Source organism: Pezoporus flaviventris, unplaced genomic scaffold (genome assembly GCF_033815535.1).
Source record: "Pezoporus flaviventris isolate CSIRO_AGI_PZ_B2104156 unplaced genomic scaffold, CSIRO_AGI_Pfla_v1 ptg000005l, whole genome shotgun sequence".
Lineage (NCBI taxonomy): Eukaryota > Metazoa > Chordata > Aves > Psittaciformes > Psittacidae > Pezoporus > Pezoporus flaviventris.
In genome coordinates this window covers 10,822,227-10,849,029 of record NW_026892553.1, presented here as the reverse complement: position 1 = coordinate 10,849,029, position 26,803 = coordinate 10,822,227, and the positions used below count along the sequence as shown (strand labels likewise).

Below are 26,803 nucleotides of genomic sequence, written 5' to 3'. Positions count from 1 at the left end.
CTCATCTTGAGCTCGGCGCTCCTGCAAGTCATGACTGCTGGCACAGGGTGCCCAGAGAAGCTGTGGCTGCCCCATCCCTGGCAGCGTTCAAGGCCAGGTTGGATGGGACTTGGAGCAACCTGGTCTAGTGGAAGGTGCCCCTGCTTGTGGCAGGCGGTTGGAACTGGATGAGCTTTAAGGTTTCCAACCCAAACCATTCTATAATGAGCAGGAATTCCCGAGTAATGGATGAGAGTATAAAAAATTGCAAACCCTGTAACTCCAGCTACACATTGAGAACCCGCTATAAGACCTGTGCCCAGAGGTGTGAACAACTTCCAGCAAGGATAATTATGTATTATCCTAAGGAATTCAGGTTCCCCAGGGCAGGAATCATCTCACTCAACTTCTGTTATTTAGGATCTCAGTGCTTACTCCCAGCTAATTGTGAAGGCTCATGTCTAGAAACAGTGAGGGGAGAGAGGCTCCTTCAAAGGCCCCAGCTCTGACTCTCCCGTGAAGATTGTATGGAAGGGCCCATCTCTTGCTGTGTACAAGCAGCTTGCTGGGCAAAGTATGGGTGGCTGCCAGGTGACTTCAACCTCATTGCAGGCAATTCTGTTTTCCATAACAGAAATGGTTGCACTGTTGTAATGTTCTGGGGATGCGCTTCAAAAGCTGAGAAGAAATATTTTAGAGAAGGGGTTGAAGCGTACCTTCAAGACCCCCTTTGACCTACCACAAGCAGCTGTACACTAAAGCTTCATCCCAATGGGAGACGCTTCACCACCACTGTCATGACACTTCATCATTTCACGATGGGCAAGTACATTTGCTCTCTCTTTAACCACATAGGCTCTGCTGAGCGAAATCACCCCAGTACAGGAGGAACACGAATCACACATGCAGTCACACTTTGCCCCAAGAAGCAGCACGCGGCAGCCGAGCACAATTGCCCAGTCCCTCCTCTGTCCTACTTGCTTTGTCATAATTACATAAGCAGCATTTGCCTAGCTCCCAGTTTTCCGTTTCTTTCGCTTGTTTTCTGATTTTTAGGACAGTCTTTTACTCGAGTTACACTGACCTCTTTTGCAAGGGAGGGTAACACATTTTCTGACTAAAGCCTCTTATCTTAATAACCTGGCACATTTACTGCCCGAGTCAATAGTTAGACTTCAGAATTGTTTTAATTAGAAAAGCGACCACTCTAATCAATAGTGAAACCTGAAAACCCCACGTATCAGAGAAGCAGCTACACAGAAATCTAGACCATGCACAAAGCACAGCAGACACCTACAACAGCTATCATACTCATTTTCTCCTTTTCGTTCAGCAGTGGAAAATATGAGAATATATTGCAGGGCATCAAAATGACTTTAAACACAGTAATCTATGAGAAGTTCTGCTTTAGTTATGGTGGAATAAAGCATGGCAGCCCTGATGCCATGATATTCAGGACTGCTAAACTATAAAAGCCTGGGTACCAGTTAACATATTGCACAATGCTGCCTCTGCTCCTACCATCACGGTTCAACCATGCGGCTGTGGAAGACTGTCAGCAGCACAGTGGCTTATCTGTCTTCACTAGGAGCTTGCTAAACACAAGCTAAAGGTTTCCTTCTCAGGTCTGCCCATGCATAGCATGGGTGGCAGCAAATGCAGTGGCACAGATAGCCAAACTCTCCCTGAGCCAGCATGGCATGGCAATGGATTTTCTCTTGGGTTGCCATGACAGAGCCAGGGTAATACTAAAATTATTTTATCCAGGATATAAGAAAACTTGCCATGTGGTGTGCAGGGGTGAACAAGGGAGCAGAAGACACAGTGGTGGTGGGGAGAGAAGACGGGTTAAACCAAAAGGTAACAAAGTACAGACGGTTCAGCTTGGTCAAGAGGTCCCATCCATACCTGCTGCCCACCTGGCAGAGCTGTGACAGCCAACATGGGAACATGGGTGCAGCATTCATGGGTCACACTCTGTGCATCCTCAACACGTGTTAGGATGCCAAAAGGTTGCTTTAAAGTCTACTTGTCACAGGCTTCTATGGAGAAAACTCTGGTCCCCCAACTTTAAGCTAAGCAGTTGCCAACCTCCTGACCAGCAAGGCTGAAAATCAACACAAGGGATTTTGGTGAAAGTCTTTGCAGAGGGTGACTGCTGGTGAGCAAGTACCTTTTGTGTCCAGCCCAGTATGACGGTGCTCCTCTACTCAAACAGAATGAAAGATTCATCAGATGTTTAAAACTGCTATTCTAAAGATACTCTATGTCATACCCAGACTCACAGCAGCACGCTCAGCAGCATGTCCAAACCCTCTTCCTCTTTGTGAGTGGAACAGAAACTGTTTCTCAAACAAATGAGAACAAGACTTTTGTTTTGTTTTGTAACAAAGAAAAATCAACTGATGACAGCAGACACTAAAAAAACCCAGCCCTGCTTAATTGTAATCTTTCTGGAGCAACCAGGATGGCTTCAGATTATTTTACATAACTGTGTTAAATCCCCTCCGAGAATTATTTGCTTCCTACACCCCCGGGGTTCCTGAGCTTAAAAGACGTCCAGTTATTTAACAGGCTTGTGAGTAGCTTAAAAATGTACCAGCACTTGCTGCAAAAGAACAATTGCGAGTGGGTTTACTGCATTATCTTCACAAGCCCCTCTGCAACGGGCAGGAGATTGTTCTTTGATGATACGCTTTATTTTGAAATGTGTGTAGTCAAATTGTAATGAAGCTAAAATATATACATATATGGCCAAGGCTTGGAGTCTCTTTTCAAGCAGTATTTGCTGTAGCAGCCTTGCAAAACTTCACTAGTTAGCTTGCACAAAGACAAAGGGTACAAGCAGAACTCAAGCTGACAGACTGCACCACAACAGCCAAGATGAGCTGCGGGGTGAACGGAAGAAAGGACTGAGCCTGAGCAGCCCTGCAGTGGTCAGAGGACCAGGCGGTGGCTAAATTACAGTCAGTTTCTCATGAAAGGTCTTTTCAGAGCTGGAGATGGCAGCAATGGGCAGCTTAACATGCTGGCTTGGATGAACAGCATGGAGGGACCAGCACTGAAATCATGGACCATGCCTGGGTCCAGTCCCTGCATCCTGACCCATCCCATATACTGTGGGCTGTATCTGGCACTGGGCCCCAGTCTTGCCCAGCTTCTTAGGGCTGTGAGATAAGTAGGAAAGAGGAACTCCCTTTCTCTCCTTCTCTGTAGATGTATAAATTTTCTTCTGAAATAACATAAGCAAACTTCTCTATTGATTTTGTGCTTGTGAAGGTGTGAATTTGGGCTTTAGTGCTTCAGTGGAACTATTTTGAATTTGCCCAATACATCAAAGCTGGCCATTTTTGAATACAAATAGACAACAACTGCTATTAAACACCTTCAATCCCATTTTAATGGGCTCTGTATTTCAGAGCTGGGGTAAGTGCCTTCACTCTCTGCTATTAGTATAAAAGCTACATGACTACCTGTTATTATGATATGGCAGAACTGACAGCAAGTACAAACCTCATCTTAATTGCTGGAAAGAAAGTTAAGAGAACCTAGTTGATGAGCTTATCTTATTCGCCCTCTGCGTTTGACACTTATTCAGTTCAGGTGAATAAACATACATCATTTACACTTTTAAGTACATTATGTCCTTTCTTCCCCTTACATAAGTCCCAGCAGGGAGAACTGCAATTGAGCTGCCAAAAAGGAAACCTTGGAAAAAGTCAAAACACACGATTTTAAAGCTGGAGCACATTAAAAATCTACATTGTCAGTGTGACAGATTTGTGTTGTATAAATCAGGCCTCTAACCAGCTTTTTAAAATACAATGGAGAGGAACCAATCACTACTGGAAGCTCAGAGGGTGAGGAACAGGGGCATAAGGGGTGCTACAGAAGGAGCACTGTAAAGAGCAGTCCCAAGCACCTGCTCCATTCAAGAATGTCACTGCCACAATGCCTGAGTCCACATGGTGCAGAGAGAAACCTAAAGCCAGGGAAGCAATAAACCCAGGGCTGCATCCTCTTACCTCCCTGCTCAGCAACAGAGAATGGATACACTCAAAGCACATACTCTACATGCTAATAGTGTTCACCCATAGAAAATAGGTACCCATTGATCAGACATTAAACATCTGAAGCACAGACACTGCAGCAGGCTCTGAAGTTGATCTCCAGTGGCACACAGGCTGTTTAAACAAGTATCAAGGAGAAATGACTTCCAAAGGATGTCCTGAAATGATCCTCAGGGGAACCAAATAATCTTCCCTTTTCCAACCAGCCTGAGATTATCTCCGTAGCATGGAAGGAGTGCTGCCCCTTCCTCAGCACAATCAAATGCTACACTGGAAAATGAAGTTGAAATGTTCTTGAGCACAAAGCGATTAGTGGAGGGTTAGGCTAAGCAAGTGTGATTTCCTGATTTCCATTGAAAATAAAATATATTTAAGGTTTATGTAACTTAAACCTTGCTGCTGTTCAATGAACTGTAGAAATTAAAGAGTAAAAAACAAACTAACCAAACCAAAAATCTGCATCAAGCCATCTGTGCCTCCTGTCTGTTCAGTGTGGGGTAGAATCTTAACAAAGAAAGATTAATGTGTGGAAATGGAAATAACCACGTACAGAAAGATGCAAATAAGCAGTAGGACTGCAGAGCCAGAGCCGGGGCTCAATTGTAACCTTGAGACTAATGGATAGGGAAGCTCTTCCACAGTTCACAAGGAGTCAACCTGTGTGTCAACTAAACCTTTCCAGCTGTGAGCAGAGAATCAAGGAAGGCCAGAGATGAGTTTTGTGCTGCACAAAAGAGTTGCACCTTGCAGGCTGCCAACACCTCAGAGCTGGGTTACCGCAAGGGTAAGGGGGGATGCAGAGGAAAGTGTCAACGAAACAACAGGGAGAGTAAAAACTTGCCCTGCTGAGGGCCTGAGCCTCACACAAAGGGAAAAGGGACAAATGATCCACAGGTAGTACTTACATGCTGTAGGGCAAAAGGATGCTTAGGACAGGATGTTTCCAGTGTGAAGCTGACGGGTCTGTGTGAATCACAACCACTGTGCATCTGGTCCTCCCTACATCACCTATACATGGTGATTTGTATTAATGATGCAAGGCAAACCTTGTTATCCAGCCTCAAAGATCTTTAGTTTTTTTCACTGAGCACACACAGAAAGAATAAAAGAACATTTTTACTTATTACAATTATTTATGTATTTTACAAAACTCCATAAAATCTTCTGGCTGTATTTCTCACTGAAAAGGAACAGAACCGCTTGCAAATGGCACTGCTGCTCAGCCTTGTTTGTCCTCTTTCCCAGGGCAGCTCTGACCTCAAAAATCCCCGAGGGTTTCGTAATCGATCAGGATCTGTATTTTCCAGGAGAATGCTTTATTTAAAAAGCATCTGAAAGCTGGCTCTCAGCTAATCCCTTCACAACAAAAAGGCACCTTCTTTCCATGCTTTCTTCTCCCTGCTATTTTATCTCTTTCCCTGCCATTTCCTCCTATACTTTAACATATCCAATTCTTCTGATTCTTCCCAGTTCCCTTCTATGCAGTCAGTTCTTAGTAAAAGGATAAGTAAAAGACATGGCCTACTCCATGCTTTTGTGCTCCTTGGTGAAGAGCATGCCACAGGAAGGACAGAAACGGGTGCACGAGCCATACACCCCCTCTCCGTCACCGAGTGTGTGAGCAGGATGGCAGCTCTGATCTCAGAGTACAGAAATACCAACAGCCCCTGTCTGGAAAAAGTGAATTTTCCTAAATGCTTAGGCAAACCAAAGGCTTTGGAGCTGTTATTAATAGACTGGGATAGCTGGGAGAAAGCTCACTATATATACTAATGAAAAAGTGTCTAAGTACTTTGGAGCTGTGAATTTCTATTTTTACAGAGATGTGGGTAGTTAAGTAACCCCTGGCTACTTGTGTCAGAGGAGCAGCAGTGAGTGCCCTGCTTACAGAAAAGCCCAAGCCACAAAGGATGGAGAATCATAGAATAGCTGGGGTTGGAAAAGACCTTAAGATCATCCAGTTCCAACCCCCCTGCCATGGGGAGGGACACCTCACACTAAACTGTGTCACCCAAGGCTCTGTCCAACCTGGCCGTGGACACTGCCAGGGATGGAGCATGAAATCATTTCCTGTAAGACTGAAACAGAGCCTTTCAGCCACTTCTAGGGTAAAAGGCAGCAGTGTAACAGAAAAAAAAGGCGCAACCCACCAGCCTAGGATAGGAGGTGTGGGAGAGCAGCTCTCCCATCAAAATCACAAGGGGCACTTCAGGCAGGCATTATGGAATGATTCTTATTGGGATTCAGACATGGAACTGGAATTAACGACCCTTCCTCAGCCAACAAATCCCACAAGTGGTCAGAGCTCCTCACCCTGGGAGCAGCAGAGCTCTAACAGCACTGAGCCACTGCACATCAGCTTGACCTTGGCCCCAAAAGCAGAGCACCCACAGTCAGCATCTGAGGTTGCAGCTCCCCCAGGCTGCACAGTCTCCCTTGACCATCTCCCTGCAAATGCCAACACCATCTTAAACCTCCTTATCAAGTAACACAAAACTGAAAGGGGTGAGAGGCAAGAACAGAAAAGAGTTTTCTGTGGTTTCAGATAAAACAAAGCTTGGCTTTGTCTACTTAATTCCCTTGGAGTAAGACTGCCAAGCATGCGGGGAGCTGCAGGGAGGTGAGCAGGCCAAGAGCTGATGAGGATCTGATGATTTGATCTGTGTCACAGTCCTCTTCCATCTTTAATAAGAGCTGAACATTTTATTAAGGGCTTCCAAGAGGATGCTTGTGATGTTTCTAGGTACAGTACTACAGGTACTTATCTTAATGTCACCTTTGCCCATCATCAGCTCAGACTATTAAAGACAAAACTGGAAAAACATTCTAAGACAAGAGCAGACTTAGAAGTATCTGTATAGCTGGCTGGACAGTGAACCCAGAAAGGAAGAAATTTCAATTCCCCAGTTCATTTGAAGTGGAGATCCTCAATTTCTTCTCCTCTGACACATTCCCAAATGTGAAACAAAAATATACAGTGAGGAGTTCTCCCCCCAGATATATTTATTATGTTCTGATATAAACCCTGCAAACCATTTCCCACACCACAGACAGCTATTCCAGCTGTTAGATGACTCTAACTTCAAACACCAGAGAGGAAATGGATGTAGTGCGACCACTGACACCTCTGGGTGCTGAGCAACAAGAACCACCAGCACAGTTACTGTCTCCAGGAGCATCACTCAGCAGCAACCCTCTCAGGTACCTGAGTCAGGTACCCAGTCAGTCTGGGTTTGGGATTAAGCTGTGCCATGGTGATGGAGACAACAGAGCTGATATTCACCTCAGATCTTTGGATCAGGCTGAGAATCCCTGGTTCCCATTGCTCAGACGGAGATTGCTCAGCCCACAGCTGCAAGTCACTGACCTGGGTTCAGCTCAGAGGGAATTTGAATTCTATGCTTGACCAGCCATCAGTAACAATGGTCTTCACTGCTACAAAACTCTCTCAAACACAAACATCTGTGTGTGAAAATTACCGTGGCCTTGTTTTGACGACAGAAAAAGAAATACTGCTTTCACACAGCCCTTGTCAGGGTGGATGGTAACTATGGAGCCTTTCAAACTCATTGCGTGTTGTCAGATGGAAAAAAAATAATCTTCACAGGTATAAATGAACAGGAAATATATATATGTAGAATATAATATAAACACTCACCATAATTAATGGAATACAAACACACCTGTGTCTGAGTGAAATCACAGCATTAAGTAAAGGTTTTTTTCATTCTCTCCCATTTCTCATTTTCTATTATTGACAATAAATATTTAAAGTATTTTTCATGTGAGAGACAGAAAGAGAGGAAACCCATGCATCATTCTTTACAAGCTATTATTTTTATATTCCTAAATAGCTGCTATATTAAGAAGCCAAGAGAACACGACTGTGTATTTACTCCCAAAACTCAGTAGTGCCAGCACTGGCTGCTCTCTCAAGGGCCTTGCTCTTACATACTTTACCCTTGATTTGGAAAACCATCTTTAGGGAAAGAAAATGCCATGATCCCGTGTCTGCCTGGCTGCTTGCCTGTCTACAAGCAGCTGGCCCCAGTGCTAATGAAGCAGAAATGGGATGCAAAAGACAGCTCCCCCCCTCAAAAGAGAAAAAATCCAACCCAATAACCTGAAATGCCAAAAGTTTATGCACTGGCTGCCTAGGTGAGACTCATTTTGCACAGCCCCATGGACAGACTTCAGATGGCAAGATGTGTTAACTGCTAATGGCCCAGTCCAGATTTTAATGTGTGACACAGAGATAAAGGACTTTATATACTACTATCAGTCCCCTGAGAAACTGTTACCTCTTAGTAAGTATAACTGCAGATTCACAAGTCAGAGTCCCATACATGGAGAGTATCGTAAGATTGGAATGGGTTGGAAGGGACTTTAAAGATCATCTGATTCAAGCTCCTGCCACAGGCAGGGACACCTTCCACTAGAGCAGGTTGCTCCAACCCACATCCAACCTGGCCTTGAACGCCGCCAGGGATGGGGCAGCCACAGGTTCTCTGGGCACCCTGTGCCAGTGTCTCAGCACCCTCATAGTGAAAAACTTCTTCCTAAGAGCTTATCTAAATCTCCCCTCTGTCACTTTCAAGACACTTGGACATCAAGCCATTGAAGGCAACTCTGAATGCAACCATCCAGCCAATTGCTTATTCACCAAGCAGTCCATCTGTCACATCCATGCCTCTCCTATTTAGAGAGAGGAACATCTTTGAGTGGAAGCAGAGTATTATTAGAGCATTCCTTTGACATAATAATGGTTTGTGAGTTCCAAAACAGACTCCTTATATCAGCCTTTGATAATTTTACTTTCATGCTACAGCTGTTGAAGTGACACAGCTGGGCTGTAGAGCAAAGATGAAGAGCAGACACAGACTTCTGCTCTTTTGTGCTGCTTTCCAACCCCCAAGGTGGTGCACTAGGTAAGAGCACTTGGATAGCTTTGCAGAGAGGGAAATCAAGGCCAAGCACAGCTACAGGTTTTGCACAGGATCACACAACAAAGCTGTACAAGGGCAGAAGCAGAAGTGAGCACAAGTGATGTGGCAGTGCTCTCTAACCAACAGACTGTCACTTCCTTTGCCAGCCCCACAGCAGGAAGGGGGAAGGCAGAACCAGGCTGTGCAAAGTCTGCAAACTCACCAACCACTTGGTGCCCAGGAGACAGACGTGGATTTTAATGCAGGTCAACTTCCAGGCCAAGTTAACATCAGTAATCCCCTAAGGAATAAGGCTGGCAAGAACTAATGCTGGATATTTAGCATTTTAAATGCATGTCTCTCCTTAAAGCTTTAGAGCTTCTAAATAGACACCTGGCTAGCTTCTGCTCCAGCATATATCAGGGTAGCTCCTCTGGAGGCAATAGAGCTGCATCTGCTTTTATCAGCTAAGAATCTGAGTCAGCCCTCTAAGAAAGAAGGGGGCAAACAGAGGGTGAGCCATTCAACCCCTCACTGCCTCATGTAATGCTGCTTCCCGCACCAAACACTCAGCACCTTGCAGGACTGGGGTCTTCAGGGTGAAGCTTAACATATATTCTCTGGTAGTTGCTGAACTGATTGCCAGCAGAGAGGGAACTGTAAGTCAGCGGTGATAACCAGGGCCCTGCTGAGCTGTCGCCAGTGGGGAACCTTTGCAGCTCTGAGAGGTTGATAGTGTCTCATAAATAACACATTTTCTGAGGGATGCTGCAGTTTGTCTTGCACTTCATGAAGCAGTAAGAAAATGAGCTGTTCCCTCCTTTGAAACACAGAGGCTCATGGATTTATTAGCTGCATTACCCACCTCACCCTTCTTTGAGTAAGGTATTTTTCCTCCAGTTGCAGAAAGTCAGATATTTTCAAGTCATGGGCAAGGAACATGAAGCGGCATGTGAAAAGCATTGTGCTGCGGGTGGCCTTTGCAGGCTGCACAAACCATTTTCTGGGTGTGCTGCTGATGTGTTGCGATTAGATGCCATTTTAGCTTGGCAAGGAGCATTAAGCAATGCTATTCTTTCTCTGTCCTGCTACATCTGGTCCAGCTCTGTGTGATTTAAGAGGAAGATTTTGCAAGGTGCAATCTTTCTTCAAATCCTGCTTTTTTTCTTTGATTTCTTTCATATGAGCTTTCAGAAGCACTGAAAACTCAATGAATCACTTGGCTGAATGGTCCACATAGTTTCCTCTTAAGTCAGCTTTGGCAGCGAGCCACTGAACATATTCTGAGGCTTTGCTTTGAGTAGTATTTTTGCTGGTGAGATTATTCAAATATTCGCAGCCAGGCCACCCATCCCTTATGTGCCCCACTCCTTGCACTTCACCAGTGGGAGCAGAGCTGCGGGATCAGGCTGTAGAAAGCTGAGCAGAAAGGCACTGATCAATAGGAAAGCTTGCCTCCAACACCGAAGGAATTTCCCTTTGGATATAACATTATAACTGCCAACTGCTAATGCTGGGGCAGTCCAGCTGTGTGCCACTGGTGTCAATGGCATTTCAATGCAATCTCTGGAGCAACCAGGCCCAGAAAAGGCTTGTGCCAGCCCTGTGGATGATGAAGCCACTGCTGCTGCCTTCGCACTCTGCTCGGGGCGTGATGAGCCTACAGCAGCAACGGGACAAGCTGCCTGCTGCTCCCAAGCTGCCACCACCCAGCACACGAGGGACCACAGGGTCTAATGCTGAAGGCAGGTATAAACCCACATCCAGCATGAGTCAGCTTCACCTCCACAATCACAGAATCATAGAATCACAGAAGCATTCAGGTTCAATAGACATTTAACAGCACCGAAATCCTCCTGCCCTTGTGTTCTTGCTGTGAAGGTGGCTGCAACTGTGTTCCTTGTTCTCCCGGACAGGTTTCCCACCCTCAGCCTGGCACTTTGCTCTCTTTCAGGGATCTGATCCTGTCAAAAGATGACATCTACCCACATGACCAGCAACACAGTCATGAGCCCTGGCTTTGTAGAGGCTTAAAATAACAGAACTCTGGCGGGGGGAGGAATCAGTTTTGGGCAATGAAGTACAAGCAGCTGGGGGTGTTTCAAACAGAGTGGAGCCTGAAGCAAAGCTCCTTTACTGCCAAATTCACTATTCTGAGCCAGATTCTAGGTCTGCAGGTGTCCTGATGAATTTTCTCTAACACAACCCTGGACGTAGGAGCAAATTCTCTCAGTACTGAATCCTCAGTGTCCTCATGTCCTTACACCCTCCCAGTGAGTTTAGGCAGTTTTTGATTTCAAGCTAACCATTTAAAAAGGACAGACTTCTTCCTAACAACTGGGTTCCAAAAACTTTTCATTTCAAAAGAAGGAAGCCACCATGAAGCACGCATGCTGCAAACTGCTATCTGTTGCTTGTACGGGAGGATAAGCTCAATCAAACACATCTTGCTGTTTTCAAGCACTGCTTGCGTTCATTTTAGACTCATTTTAGCATGGCAGGTCACGGCGGTATAAACATTGTGGGGAAAAAAAGACCGAGCTGGCAAACAGTCAGAACTTGCTGTTCCTGACCCAGTAACCTACTTTTGAGCACCACGTAACACGAAAGCCACCCCTAGCTCAGACTGCGACGTCACCTCTTACTTAACTCCTTAAAGGCAAATAGTGGGTCTGGCTGGGAGGAGCTGGGTGAGTTGTGGTCATCCTTTACTTCATTCTGGCCACAAAAGTCATTTTAGGCTAGACAGGACCACAGATAGAGGTTTCTAACCTCAGGTCATTGAAAAGCCACTGTCTGAACATGCTCTCTCCATTGGCAGAACTCGGACCTAGAAGTCCATCATGCTGACACATAAAGCAACCGCGGATTTTGTCTACAGCATCAGTGCCACCGTCAGCACCGTGGCCACGGGTAAAGGAACTGCCTAAGGGAACACGTCACGACGGAGACCTGTTTTACCTCTGTAGTGCTGCTTTAGCTGTTTTCACTCCAAATCCCTCATCCTGACCTGATGCAGTATTCAGAGACCACATAGCTCAGTCTTTAACCACATTGAAGACTGAGGACCTCTCTGACCAGCAAAAGCTGCTCTATCATGACAGCTCTGCGTGCTTGTTCTACCTTCAACAGAGCCAACAGCCATCAACACCCACCAGCCTTGGGATGGCATCCTCCTTCCTCTTCCTCTCTTTACTCCCAACATTTCTCCCCATCTCAGGCTTCCCTTCAATCCAAGAAGCAGCCAAGCTGACCCCATGATTGTATACTTTGCCAGCTCTGTTCTGGTTAATGATGGATGTTGAGGAACTGCTAAATATAGGAGGTAATAGATATATTTTCTAGGATATACACTATCGTGTTTCTCCAGGGCAACTCTTTGAGTACTAGGAATTTTCTCCTGCATTTATTTATAGTTTCTCTTCATCTTTTAATGTCAAAAGTGACATCATTGTTTGAAATACACCTGGATACAATGTCAGTAACCTGCAGACAAGAAAAGCAGTAACCTGTGGTACCATCATCCAGAGACAGTTCACACATGACACCTGCTGCCCCCAAATGGGTCAGGCAACAAACACCAGCCACAATGTTAGTATCTGTGTCATGGCATGATGGATCATCTATTTTCATATCATATTCCTGGGACTCCCAGGGACAAAACCCCACCCAAATAATCCCATTATATTATTGCTACTCCCCTGACAGAGCAAAGGAGGAGAGCTGGATCACTGGCTCAATGCTAAAGCAGAAAGGAGTAAAATAACTTGCTGGGTGTTTTGGTAGCCTCTATTTCACTTGAGTTTGGGGCAGCTCTTGCAGCACATGGCAGAAGCATGAATGGAAAACTATTCTGAAGCCTAGCAAAAAGAAATTGTAATTACAAGACTTCCATGAGTGCCAGGGTGTCCCAGCACATTGAAGGACAACAGAGAATGTAATGGGGCCCCTGTTCAGCAGCACTGTCAGTATCTTCAAAGCATTTTGTTTTCCTAAAGCCATCAGGAATTTTCCCATCAAACACAAATGGAGGTAGATCAGAGGTAAAGTTTCCAGGCAGTTTTCTACTAGAAATAAATGAAGCACAGAAACAGAAGATCACACTTATCCACTGTTGTTTGAAACTACGTCTGCCTCTGTGAACACCCTTAGAAATCAGTGTTTAGTACTAGCCAATGAGAAGCAAAAGATAAACTGGAGACTAAATTCAGGCTTAACATCTGAAAGGATTAATACTTCACTGAACATCACGGAAAACAAATAAGATTTGTAAGGCAGAGTAAGTGAAATCAGGGGAAGAGCTCTTTAGGGGAACAATAGGAAACTATTCCTTACATGAATATGCCCATTTTTGCAGGCAATTGCTTCTATTGCATCTCTCAGCTGAAACACATACACACCCTAAATAGGTAGAGGTGGAAAGAAAATTACTTTTGGTTGAACATTCCAACTACATGCAAAAACAAGGGGCTGAAATAATCAGCACAAAATGTCTTGAAGTTATTTCACCTTTCAGCTGGCTCAAACTGACTGAGATTTTATGTCTGTTGACACTTGGACTTCCTCGTTGCAGGGCAGGAGCTGCAATTGCAGTATCTTGAAAATTCTAGCTACATATTCTTGCATCATCACAAGCCATTTTTCCACCATCTTTTTTTACCAGCAGGTAAAACCTATGATCAAAAACATTTGGAAGTGTTTCACTCTGGCTGGTATGAGAACAACACAAAAGTAAATGTTCTAATAAACATAAAAAGTCATTTTTCTTTCCTACAATATCTAATTTAGATCTCTGAAATTGTAAAATTAAGATCTATTCTACTCCATACTTACACAACGCATTTTTAGCAGATTGTAACACCTGTAATAATACTGCTTATTACACAAAACATCTTGAAATGACCGTATTGTAAAAAAGAAAAATAAATAATTGCCTAATTATGAAATCCTGATGGTAAAGACACCATTGTCATGGAAACATCTGGGCTACCAGCCCCCTAGAACACATGAAATTTCAATAGGCAAAGAAAAATCAGGAGGCAGATGAAAAAAGAGTTATAAAGAGGTCCAGAGAAAAGTCATCACCCTGTGCAATTTCTATATCAAAGTGCAGGTGATGACTACAGACAAACAAGCCAGTAATAAACTATTCACAGTATCAGAGCAGTAAACATGTATAGGGATACAGGGAACAATTAACAACTATTACGCCTTTTCTTGCATTACCTGGGAAAAACTATACATCTCCTTATGACAATCTGGAAAAGTATTCATCGTACCAGGGTGTTAAAAGACTGTTTACAGCAATCTGATGCCTTGGAATAACAAAGTTGACAAATTTGAACAGAGAAGTAACTGGAAGCATTTCTACAGTATTTATACCTATATACATATACCATGTCTTCTGGTTCAACAGCGCTGTCACCCAGTGTATTGTTACTGAGCCATTTTCAAGGCAAATCCATTGCAACCCACCAAATTTCAGCATTGGTAAATGCAAAGTGATTTTTTCATTTTGGCATCGCAATGTTTATGTGTTTGAAAAATATAGCCCTGAATTTCCTACATAGCCGAAGCCAGTGCTTGCCCCACTATCACTTGATGTTATTCATTTAGGCCCTTATTCAGGAGGCACTATAGTGAAACTTGAGCTCATGCTTAGGCTCATCCCTATTCCACAAAGTGCTGCTGTGCAAGTTGGAAAGCTTTTCAAATCTTTTGTGCTTCAATAGCTTTCATTCAGCAAGGGGCAAGATTCTATATGGTACCCATATTATTTCTAACATGGCTCAACTTCCTTGGTTTAGCATGTTCACAAGGAAAACAATGTTAAGCACAGCATCCAGCTCAAAAAGACGATAACCTCCCCAGACCTCCCGCCAGAACAGCTGAACAAAAGCACCCCAAACAAAACTAACAGCTTTAGCATGCATTTATGGGAGGGTGCTCTGCATCAGTACCGCTGCAGAAATAACTTCTGGTAGAGCTCAATGGAAACTTGGGGTTAAGTGAGTGAGATGAAGCCAGACTGCAGAACTGTCCCCTGCGTGCTGGCAGGAGCAGTGGCTGCTTTCCTGCTTTCAGAAACAAATCACATGGACAAGCTTCTGAGAGCCAGCAGTGGCTCACATGCTATCAGTGTCCCCTTCAGGTTATGTTCTCTTCTAACAATGATAAAGACCTAAGCAGTGGATAGATCTAAGAAATTTAGTTTCAGATAACATTGGAAACTAAATTCTTCCAACAAACCCTTGGTTCAGTGCAGGCCAAGCAATCAGTGACCAGCTGGATTTCCAGAACACACTGTGCATGGCACTGGGACACAAAACCCACGGCCAGATTCACATCAGACAAATAGTGTTACACTTCTGAAACGTGACTCAGGAAATACAAACTGAAAAGCCCTGAATGGGCCCAGTTTCCAAGAGAAGTTCAATGTCCAAAACAAATGGACCTACATAAACCAAGACTCACTCCTGCCCAAGACAGTCACTATTGCATTGTTGTGTGCCACTGGCTTTACGAAATGCCACCTTCCTGTGAGATGAGCTATTTTTAGGGATGGATTTGTAGGGATGCCAGTTTTGCATCCTCTATAATTTAATTTAATGATGTTATTTGATGTGTCCATGTTTTCTTTTTATTATTATTATTATTATTAACTTATTTTGAATTGCAGCAAAGTCCCAGATCACAAGGAAATTGAACCTCACCTGCAAAGTACAACTTCTGGATGAGGATCCTTTAAAGGCTTCAGTAGAACAGCAGTATTTAGTAAAAATTTTCTACCTACACAGCAAGCACCTGAGAAATCAACAACTCAAAACCTTCTGTCTTCCTCAGCTTCATAGAGGAAAAGCTGAATTCTGCACTGCATGGCTGATCCACTGGCACAGATAAGAAAAGAATGTCAGCTTTTAGTGAATTCTACTGCATGTGATTAAAAAAGAAAAATACAATAATAGAATCATAGACTAGTTAGGGTTGGAAAGGACCTTAAGATCACCTAGTTCCAACCCCCCTGCCATGGGCAGGGACACCTCACACTAAACCATGCCATCCAAGGCTCTGTCCAACCTGGCCTTGAACACAGCCAGGGATGGAGCACTGAAAACTTCCTTGGGCAACCCATTCCAGTGCCTCATCACCCTTACAGTAAAGAACTTCTTCCTTATATCTAATCTAAACTTCCCCTGTTTAAGTTTTAACCCATTACCCCTTGTCCTATCACTACAGTCCCTAATGAAGAGTCCCACCCCAGCATTCTTGTAGGCCCCCTTCAGATACTGGAAGGCTGCTATGAGTTCTCCACGCAGCCTTCTCTTCTCCAGGCTGAACAGCCCCAACTTCCTCAGCCTGTCTTCATAGGGGAGGTGCTCCAGTCCCCTGATCATCCTCATGGCCTCCTCTGGACTTGTTCCAACAGTTCCATGTCCTTTTTATGTTGAGGACACCAGAACTGTACTGAAGGTTTTTAAAGTTACTTTCTAGAGCTGGTCACAATTTGTACATAATATTTAACAAAAAAAAAAAAACAAACAACAAACAACCCATAGCATTAAGGAAGAGGAAACCTTCCTTACATATGTCTTACATTTCTTGGAGGATTTATTCTCATACCTTTCCCATCAAGTACTTTTAACTGACAGTACTGCCTGTCATTGACCCTCTGAGAACATGGATTTTAAGACCACAGCAGCAAACAGGTGGCAATCTTCTATGAAAATGGACTATGAAAGGATTTTTCAGACTACATCTCTGATGCCCTACGTCTGCTTTAAACACAAGTTGTAGCCTCTAAATCAATTGGACAATGGGAGCTTAACCATCATGGTAAGCAAGTACCAGTCTGAACGTGCAAGGCCTAATATGCTTTGAGGAACCACTTCTTCGGGGTGCTTTCCAGCACTATCCACGGGTTCCTCAGCACGGACTTCAAGCTTCAGTAAGTGGATCTCCCATCTAGTAGGTGGGCTAATTTGGGGAGTGCTTTTTAGGCATAAAGGCCTCACTGCATCTCTCCAATGGTAGCATGCTCATCTTCAGAGGCTTCATACATCTAAAGAATATTCAGAATTCTAATCTGTCCATCAGCTCCTAAATAATTGATAAAGCCATCCCAACCCAATTGCTGAAGACTGCAGAGAACACACAAACCAAATGTATAAGCCAAGCAGTAAACATTTTCTACCTTAAAAAAAACATACATGTACTTGTCGGTACCATTCCAACCAGAAACATCTTCACTTTTCGAGAACCAAAAGGTAATTTCCAGGAATACTTCCTCCTGAAGATAAAAAGTGTCATGATGGTAAGCTACCAATGACAAACTGCTTGAAATTCAGAAGAGCAACAACCACCTTCAGCTTTGCTGTGTTTAGCAGTTGGTGATCAGAACACATCCCAGGGTAAACACCAGAGGAGCTGGGCATGCACTTCCCCAGGGCTCCTCTCTGTGATCCCGTTTCCCTGATGCTATTGCTTTATCCTCATTATAACATAAACATTATAACATAAAGGACATAAACATCTTGTACATTAAAATGCTCTTGACTTTTATGAGCAGCCTGATTCAGCAGCCCTCAGGGTGCAGTTTCATGAGCAGCTCAAACAAATCTTGCCCTTGCAAAAGAACTTCCGCCACTCCCAGCCTCCCTTGCATGGAAAATGATGTTTGCATGGCTGAAAGCTAATCCTGGAAGAAAAGTTTTTAAAAGATCAGCTTTTAACTGCTTTGCCACTACTGTGCTGCTGCAGCAGAGATAGTAGGAAGCAGAAGACATAAGTGTCTTCTTTGGTCTTAAACGAGCTACTTGTGAATTAGCATCCTTGGTTGCATAACCCATCATCTATGATGGTCACCAAGGGGTCTCACATGCTCCCCAGTGTCCACAGGAAACGGGGAGAACTCAGGTATGTATCTCAGAAGCCTGTAATTGTTGGTGGTGGAGGTGGGCTGACCACCAGGAATTCTGCACTGAACCTAATGCTATGCCATGAAGTGAATTTAATAAGTCATTTAATCTCTCTCCCATCTCCTTTTCCTGACAGCATGTAAAACCACTTTCCTTCTTGTTTTCTTAAGCTTTAACTTCATAAGTCATGTAGGCACATCTCTACTTTTGACTGTTGTGGATCTCCTTGTGGGGAGCAACAAAAGAAAAGGCCTTCTGAAGCTCCTTTTGTATAGTCCCATAATTTCAAAATGCATGTTGTAATTGAAGCTTTCAAACTCTACACACTATCTACTGCCCCAGATTAACACAGCACTCCAACCTCATGCAGAGCTTCTCATGCAGCCACAGGAAAGACAACAGTATCAGCAAGCACCCTCAACATGTGGAGCACTGCATAGACAACAGGACAATGTAAGAGGAATGAAACTACTAAATCCCACAGGATCAGTTATTTACAGCAGATATGAAGACTTGTGAAAAGGAAACTGTACACAGTGTTCAGCACTGAGTTTAATTATCCCATAAAGCTCAGCACTCTGCCCCATATGCTGCAGCGTCCTCTGAAGAAGCTGTAACTATAATCTGATGTTTGCAGCTATAAAAACTTCTGCAGCACAAAGGTTGCCAAAGATCAAGGAGCCGATTCAGCAACAGACTTCGTTAAGCAGCATCTCTATCATATCACATTATTAATCTACTCTACAGGGATCTGCTATGCACTTTGGCCAAATGAGGGCCAAAACAGGGGACCATTTTTGAATGACATGCTGTGGAAGCCTCACTTGTAAAAAGAGAGGGAGAAACCCACCTTTTTCCTATCATGGGAGCAGGAAGGGACAGTTGTGCCCAGTGCAGCATCAGGGAAGAACGACCTGAGGCTGAATGAGGCAGTAGGAGGCTGTGCAGGAAGGTATCAGCAGAAGCAGGTGCCCACACCTTCCTCCCTCCTTAAACCCATCACACAGCCATCACAAAGCACATGGGCTGCACTTGCACTGGTGCAGGTGAGGTCCTGGTGGGATCCCAAGGTTAGGGATTGTAATCTAGCTATACAGGAAATAGAGATAGCCAAGAGCCTCCTTACGTGGCACTTGCTGCAGCACCCACCTGTGAAAGCTATGCTGAGATTCCCTTGCTGCTGATCAGGTCTCACAGCATCTCCCTTTCCTACATTAAGCTCTGTTCCAGCTCCTGGGGTTGCTTGTGAATCCACGCTGCTTTGCTAAGCAGTGTACAAGGATACATTTTCTGACAAACTCCATGTCTCTTCTGCTGCTCAGAAGTCCTGTTTTATCATTGCTCAGGGATGAGGGTCTACAAGCCCTAGAGCAGACACACAGATTGAGTTTGTTCTGCAAAGCTAGTGATTGCTCCACTCCTTAGCTTTCTATGTCCCTTTGAGACAATGGTTTCCAAGGGACAACTGTGTTCTTCAGGAAAGCAGACTCCAAATTTGACTTTGGGTAGAGCCCTAAGGTGGATTAGACTGTCATTCTGCCCACCTCAACTGCAGGCTGTAAGCGGCTTACTTGCAATATGACAGATTTAGCAAAAGTGACAGTTGCTTGCTGTCCAATATCATTAGCTTGCCCTGCCACAAGAGCTCAGACATGGTGCTCCATCTCCTTACAAAATCAGCTTATTAATAAACATACAGCCTGGCACACTCTTTTCCATGCAGCTGAAGCAGTACTTTGAGCAGGAGGCTGCCCGATCCACCCACCTATGGAGACTCAAATTCACATTCTAGCCAAGATGAGGTCAGAACAACAAACAAGTTCATTCAACTAGCATGTTAGAGGGAAAGGGATGGCTAAGCATCTGTACTTACCTTTATTACTCATCCTTTGTCTCCTTTATTACTCGGCTCCTCAAGTCTATGGAAGGGATAGCAATCTAATCAAAAGGTTGCTGGAGTCAGTGAAAACATCGCAGTTTATTGGTCTGCCTTAGGCATCATCCTTTCCTGGCCAGCAGGGCTCAGCACCTTCCCAAGGCGCTCTGTGTCAGCAGTTAAGAGCCAAACTGCTTTTCCAGGTAGGAGGATGCACACGGAAGACAACTTCTGCTTCCTATGTATACATGTTTGCGATGTAATGATGAAACAAGTTTGGTAGTAATTAGATACCTTTTAATTCCTGCAAAAGTTAGCCGACTCGATCAGATTTTGGCAAACAATACATTTGTACTAAAGGCTCACTTATTTTAAAAAGGTTACTCTAAAGAACAGAATCAGTTTCACTGATGAAGACGTTCAAAAATAACTCAGTCAAACCTATAATTTCCCCTTTACAGCCAGGCAGGCAGGACTCTGTGCTGAACCATTCCCTCCCCTACTACACAGAGCTGTGGACCTGCACGGTCATGGCACACCTCATGTAATGCAGCCCAGGAGAATGGTTTCCCAATTTCCCGAAGGTCTTCACATTAATCCCAAGGCCAGGTAATTCTATAGTAATTTCAAGTGGAAAAAATGAAATGTTTTTATTTTAACGTATACTTGTGGAGAAAAAATATTCCACCATTTTACAATGAGGGGAGGAAAGTAAAATGTATTGACCATTTAAAGGCCAAAATCACACCAGGGCAGATAGATGGCAACAGGAACCCCCTCACCAGCCCACCCAGCTCAGATTCTCTGAATCATTCTCTCCATTATGTGATATGCTTCTATACTGCTTGGCCCAAAAACTTCTCAAGGACTTTTCTTTGCCTACCCTTGCAGAATAAATGTGTGTAAACATTTACAGTACTCAGATTCAACGAACAGGCAAGGAGATTTAAGAAGGTGGCATGAAGAACACACTATTAAGTTGTCAAGGTTTTCGAAAGGAAACCTCCTATTATCTGAAAGCCTCTTAGCACAGTCAGTACCCATCCCTTCCCCCTACTTCTATAACTGATGCCTTCACCTAAGTCTTTATGGTTATTTATAACCTTAGAACTGGGTTAAAACTGCAAGTTTTTAGGCTTATTTGAGTGTCACCACATGCTTTTTAACAATGAGCTAACCTGGGTGCTAGGTGGCATTTTGATTTATTCTAGAAACATGTAATAACGCAAGTCCAGGAACTGTCCTCCACACCAGAGGTGCCAAAAGGACTTCTGACAGGTGGTGATACTGAAAGAACCTCACACTCTTGTTGCTTTCTCATGACCACCAAAAGTCCACCTTTATCATCAGCATGCTGGTAAAAGAACTACAAGGTCTCAAAACTCCACTGCAGTTTTTGCAGTGCTGGGGGAACTGCTGCATTGTTGATCCATGCCAAACTAACTTGTTTCTCCCTCCTGAAAGGGCAATCATAAGTTTCTGCCCATCCTCCTGCCCAGCAAGAGAGAAATTACCTCAAGGAGCACAGTCTTAGAGGTGCGGTTAACCCCTTGCATCAATGTTTAAGTTCCCAGCAAGATTGCCCATCACTTACGATTATTATAATGATTTTTATGACTAATGATATACATTCAGCAGTCTTGCTTTCCTGGCTAGTCCTGTGCTTGCTTCTATTCAATTGAACCTATCTCAGAAGTAGGAAGCCTGGTAGACTGAAGCTGGGCTTTTCAGACCTCATGTGACTGAAACTGTTCCAGTTCAGTTTTAAGTCCAGGACCAAACTGGCTCATTTGCTTCCAACCAGATGAAACCATCTCACATATAAAACTGAAGTGGGTGAAACAGAGACAGCCTATCCCCAAGAATCTCCTTTTCCCTTGACAGAGCACAGCACCACTTGGAATTTTAGTATTGTCCACTGCTGCCGATTCCTACATCTGGCACGAACAAGGGATGATGCAGCACAGGAGAGGGAGGGAGGGAGAGGAGAGGCGGGAGTGTGCAGTATGGCACTGTGCTTTGGGTCCTGGGAATGGGTCCCTGCTGGGGAACGGGTGTAACAGATACCAGATTTCAGCTGGACTGCTATCCTGGACAGGAAGCAGACCATGTTTTGGTTTGGTTCTGATTTGGATTAACTAATGCAAGCCAAAACCCCACTGAAATCAGGCTTGGTTCCTGCATGAGTGAAAAAAGGCTACAGTCCCAGCTAACTCGCAGCTCAGTGCCGTGTGCTAAGCTCTCACTAGGCAGCACTGTGTGCCACTTCAGGGCTCTGGTCATCTGAACCGCTTCTTCCATTTTGTCCAGTCCTGTCCACAGGCAGCTCTTACTGGGATACAGACCTGCTCCATTAAACCTCTTGCACTTCAACACCAGGCAACCTGCAGGTCAAAGCATCTTCCGTTTGCCTCTGGCTGGCATCCCCTGGGAACTGGTCAGCAAGAGAGATCTCAATACCTAAACACTAATTGTATTTTCAAATCTGTGATCCATTTGTGGCCCAGGGAATGAGCCCAGTGGGATCCAGAATGGAGCCCCAGGCCAGATTTTAACAGAACCATTGTGCCACATGCATGCTCCTCCTTGCTCTTCTCTCCTGATTCTTGGAGCACCACATAAACCCACAGCTGTGATCTCAGGAGCACATTCAAAGTAATAAAAGCATGAATCATACCTTGTAATTACCACCCACCCACAGTCTTCCCCAGGGCAAAACCTAGAGTGAGTGCAGACCCCAGACAGGGTCATGCTTGTAGGCCAGTCCTGGAGTGATCTTTACTGCACTACATAGCTTGTAGTAAGAAACAGCTCCTGTCTCAACCTGCCTGCAGTCTTCATGGATAATGTTTTTTATTAGTTGCACCCTCTTATAGTGGCAGTTGATGATTCTTCCTGATGTAATGAGGTGGTTTTGCAGCACAGAGAAGCCACCTCCACTGGTGTAAAGATGGTTATACACCACGCTTGCCACCAAGTGCTATTTCATTAGCTCATTTTCCTTCCCAAGGTCCAAGTCCTGGACATTGTGACCGCTAGCCTCAGTCAGCCCTGCTGTGCACCTGCAGGGTGCCTGGGGTAGGGGTGAAAAACATCAGGGAGATGCTCTCTGCAAAACTCATGCAACCAACCAGAGGAGCACTGGCAATGCAAGATGCAAAAGCAGTGGCCACCGCACATCCAAGTACCCACAACCCCAGACACTCAGTGTAAGAACTGTTTAGCTACCAGTCCTCATGAAGCTCACTGAGTCTGGAGTGAGGCACTGCCCTCAGATTAAGTCTCCTCTGTTTACACACATCTCCTCACACAAGGGCCACATAACCAAATGGGGACCAGCCAGATCTATGGGACCACCAGACCCAAGCACAATGAGAGAGGGGGAGCAAAGATGAAACAGGATGTGGGCCCCAGTAGTCTGCTATTCCAGCTGAATATTGCAAGGAGCAAATGCAAAAGCCAAAGTGACAGGAATTGCGGCATCAAGTACCTTTTAGATGATAACAAAGAAAAAGATAAGACTAAAAGCTGAGCACAGGAGACTTGCAGTGCTAGCGGAACAGAAGCTTGTATCTAATACCAAGTGATTTTCCTCTTACACAGTTCATTTTAGGGCAACGCTCACCCTCACAATGCCAGTCCCACAGCCTGAGGCTGCTCCGATTTAGGCACCTGACTGTTCAGGAACAAACATTTCTCTTTGTGAATAATTTAAATTCGCTTGTTTATTTAGGTTTCATTTGGGCTCTGTTTCTTGCTGTTTGAACCTTCTGAGCTTACAGCTAACTGGGCTGTGGATGCACAGAGCCCCTCTGCAGCCCTTCCATTTCTGTAAGGGAACCATCAGTTTCACCAGTAACTCCCCACATGCTTTAAGCACATACAGAGCAAGCATAACCCCTGTAACATAACCCCAAAATCTCAGGCATTCTCTTTGTTGTTCATCTTGCTGCAAACTGAGATTACTTCCTGCTTTGAGATGCACATTTGACAGTAGCTCCACAAGAGTGCTAAGCACACAAGTAACTCTTTTGTGGCAGTGGCATGTCCAGACCAACAGCTCCAGTCTTAAATCAAAATAGATATGGGTATCTGACACTCATGGAGACAGCTATCCAACACATACTCGACACCAACACTGTCACTCGGACAAGCAAGCATACCAGCTGAGCTGCAAAGAGGCACAACTCTGCAAGTGCAGAAAACAACAGCAAAGCCCCAGCAAGTTGCATTCTGAATGGTGTCAGCATCTTGCAGTTGTCAGATATAAAGCATTCCACTGCCTGAACACAGCCTTCTGAAAAAGTGTTATTACCACTATTCTTAACAGGGCTCCAGACACATTAGAGGAAACCAGGAAAACAGTACCGACAAGTTACACAGCTGTTTCTCAAAGCAGCAATATCCTAAATAGATCTGTTCCAGGCAATGTGCTCACCGTGCAGAGTGGCCGTGCTTGCTTGAGGCACCACCACCTGTACCCACCTCTCAGCCTGTAGTTAGGAGCCCCTTTTCAGCACTGTACACACTACTACATGCATGTGCACCCCACCACACACACCACTCACAGAGAAACACATTCCTGACTTACCCTTTAGGCAGGCAGCAGCCCCAGACCCTCGGAACCTCCTGCAGAAGAGTTGATGGAGTTTTACCTCGTTACCCAGTGAGGGCGTTATATAAGTGGCACCGTTTCTGCAGGCAGTGGGGATGCACCAGCCGCGCTTCCCGGCGCGCATCCCTCTCCTCCTCCCCATCCCACATGGACAAGTCTGGCAACGGCCGCGCCACAGCCCACCAGGGAGGGGCAAGGTGGGCTTCAGGGTGCTGGTGAAAAACAAAGCTAATGGAATCAAAGAAAGTTCAAAAGGTGCCTGACATTTATTAAAAGGCATTGCTACTATTAAAGGATGCGGAGCAACGGTATCGTGTTCCTTAGCCTGCTGAAAGCAGCTTGGCCTAGATTTTCCTGTACTGTTTGATGTGACCATTCATGCAAACAAGAGTAAAACTTTCTCTCTGCTTTTAATTAAGCCAAAAAATAAAATAAATAAAAAAGTACATGTACAAAAGACCTTTTTCTGCTGTTATCTGGGTCTTCTGAGCTACCGTTAGACAGAGAATATGCAGGAATCAGCCCCATTGATTAAACTATTATTAGCAGCAAGCAAACAGATGTGCTCAACAACAGGACAAACCCCATGCCCTGTACTTCTGGACTAGATGCAGAAGAAAAAAACAAACCCCAAAGCCAAAAACATTATTTTGCCAAAGGCTGAGTTGGTATTTTAGCAAGGAAAAGTGGAAACATTCTCTAGCACACTGGGCAGAAGCAAAGAACACAGCATTTTAGTCTGCAGAAATCAAGATAAATAAATGACATTATTGCCTTTGCTCTGTTCTCACAGACAAAACCCTTCCAGCTTTTATAAGACAGGTGATAGTGCCCATGAACCATTGGTGGACACAGCACACAGCCCACAAATGATAGGGGGTCTAGCTTCAGGACAGACATAAAACTCTTATGTAAGCCGTAATCCTCTCACAGACTCCTTATTCAGTGATTTTAAGGTCTGCGCTGTAGGAGCCTGCCGGCATCCCAGTGCCTTTTAACCAATTTGGCAATGGGGAGACTTCAGTTGCAGTCACTGACACTGCTATTACCGTCAGTGCCCAGCACTACTTCACAGGGTTTTGGATCGTACAGCATTTCTGTACACGAGTGTTTTGGTCCTCTGCAGAATTGGCACTGTTGCTATCTGTGCTGAGTGAATCACCAGGATTAATCTCCTGCGGAGTTCACTGAGGCTAACGATAATCAAGTTAAATTTACACTATGTGATCAGAGTTTAATTAGGTACTGTTATACAACCCCTATTAATTACAGTGATAATACCCTTACGAAATGCAGATGGGAGGGTGGGGCTGTGGTCAAGCAGGAGCTCAGATGATTTTAGGAAAAAGACGCATTAAAAGGCTCTGTGTGTACCTTTAGTTACTTGCTCGTCAATGCCAGTGCTCAAGACGAAAAAAAAGCTTAAATATATATATATATATATACACACAATCCTGTGAATTGTAAATCTAGAAGACAGGATTAAAGACCTCCCACGTTACCTTTTGTTTACTCCAAGAAGAACAACTGCCATTTAAAATCCCAGAGACAGAATCATCATTATCTTGCTGTGCTCAAAATCCTGCCCAGAAAAGCCTTTGAACTGAGATATTAACTCACTTGAAACCAAGGCAGGTCTTCCCAATATTATTAAAGTTTCTCTCTCCTTCCCTGAGTTTACCTCTCCAGATTACCTGTTGGTGAGAGCAGACAGCAGCTCATGTTTGACACTGGCTCTGTACAGGCACAACCTGCCCTAGGACACAGACTCCATGTATGCCTACATGGCTACTCCTCTCCATGCCCCTGCAGAGCTTTGAGAGGATGCTGTGGGGATAGGGGACTAACCTGAGCCCCTTGTTGAGCTACTACAAACCAGGGTGTCTCTGCCGATGAGGTGCAGCCAGGGGGGACACCGCATCACGAGCCACATCACAAGTGCAGGAGCAGACTCCAGCTTTCAGTGGTCACTAGTGGCTGTGTTGGGAGACAGATTGCACAGGATGAAATTTCAAACCCAAGACTAGGTCTTTGTTTTCAGTAAATCTTGCCTGAGGTGTCCTATAAAAAGAGCAAAGCTTGTGCTGTGTGGCTCCCATTTAGCATCTCTTGAATGTGTTGGATGGCTTCAGTGAAACCTGCAAGAGACTCTGTGCTGCTACTGCCACTCGTGGTAACACCAAAACCCTGGCCTTGCACTCCTGTGGTCAAAGATGCAAGTAAAATTCTCCATTAAGTAAATAAGCAACACAAAGAGCTAGGCCTCTTGGCAAGAACAGGTGCTGTTCTTAAACACAGACACCTGCATGAGCCTCTCGATCCTCTGCAAATCACTGCTCAGTGACTGTGTCCCAGGGGAACCCCTGGCACTTTGCCATGGCTGCCACTGCTGATTATTTATTTAAAACCCCACAAAATAGGAA

At 44.6% G+C, this 26,803-nt stretch overlaps 1 protein-coding gene across 1 annotated transcript in view; it reads right to left on the bottom strand.

Moving 5' to 3' along the window:
• PASD1 (PAS domain containing repressor 1) overlaps positions 1–24,772 on the bottom strand; it is a 96,629-nt gene extending 71,857 nt beyond the window's left edge. The window contains exon 1 of the mRNA XM_061446033.1: positions 24,357–24,772. The gene's annotated coding sequence lies outside the window, so the exon portion shown is untranslated. The remainder of the gene's footprint in view (positions 1–24,356) is intronic.
• Positions 24,773–26,803: the final 2,031 nt, after the last annotated feature.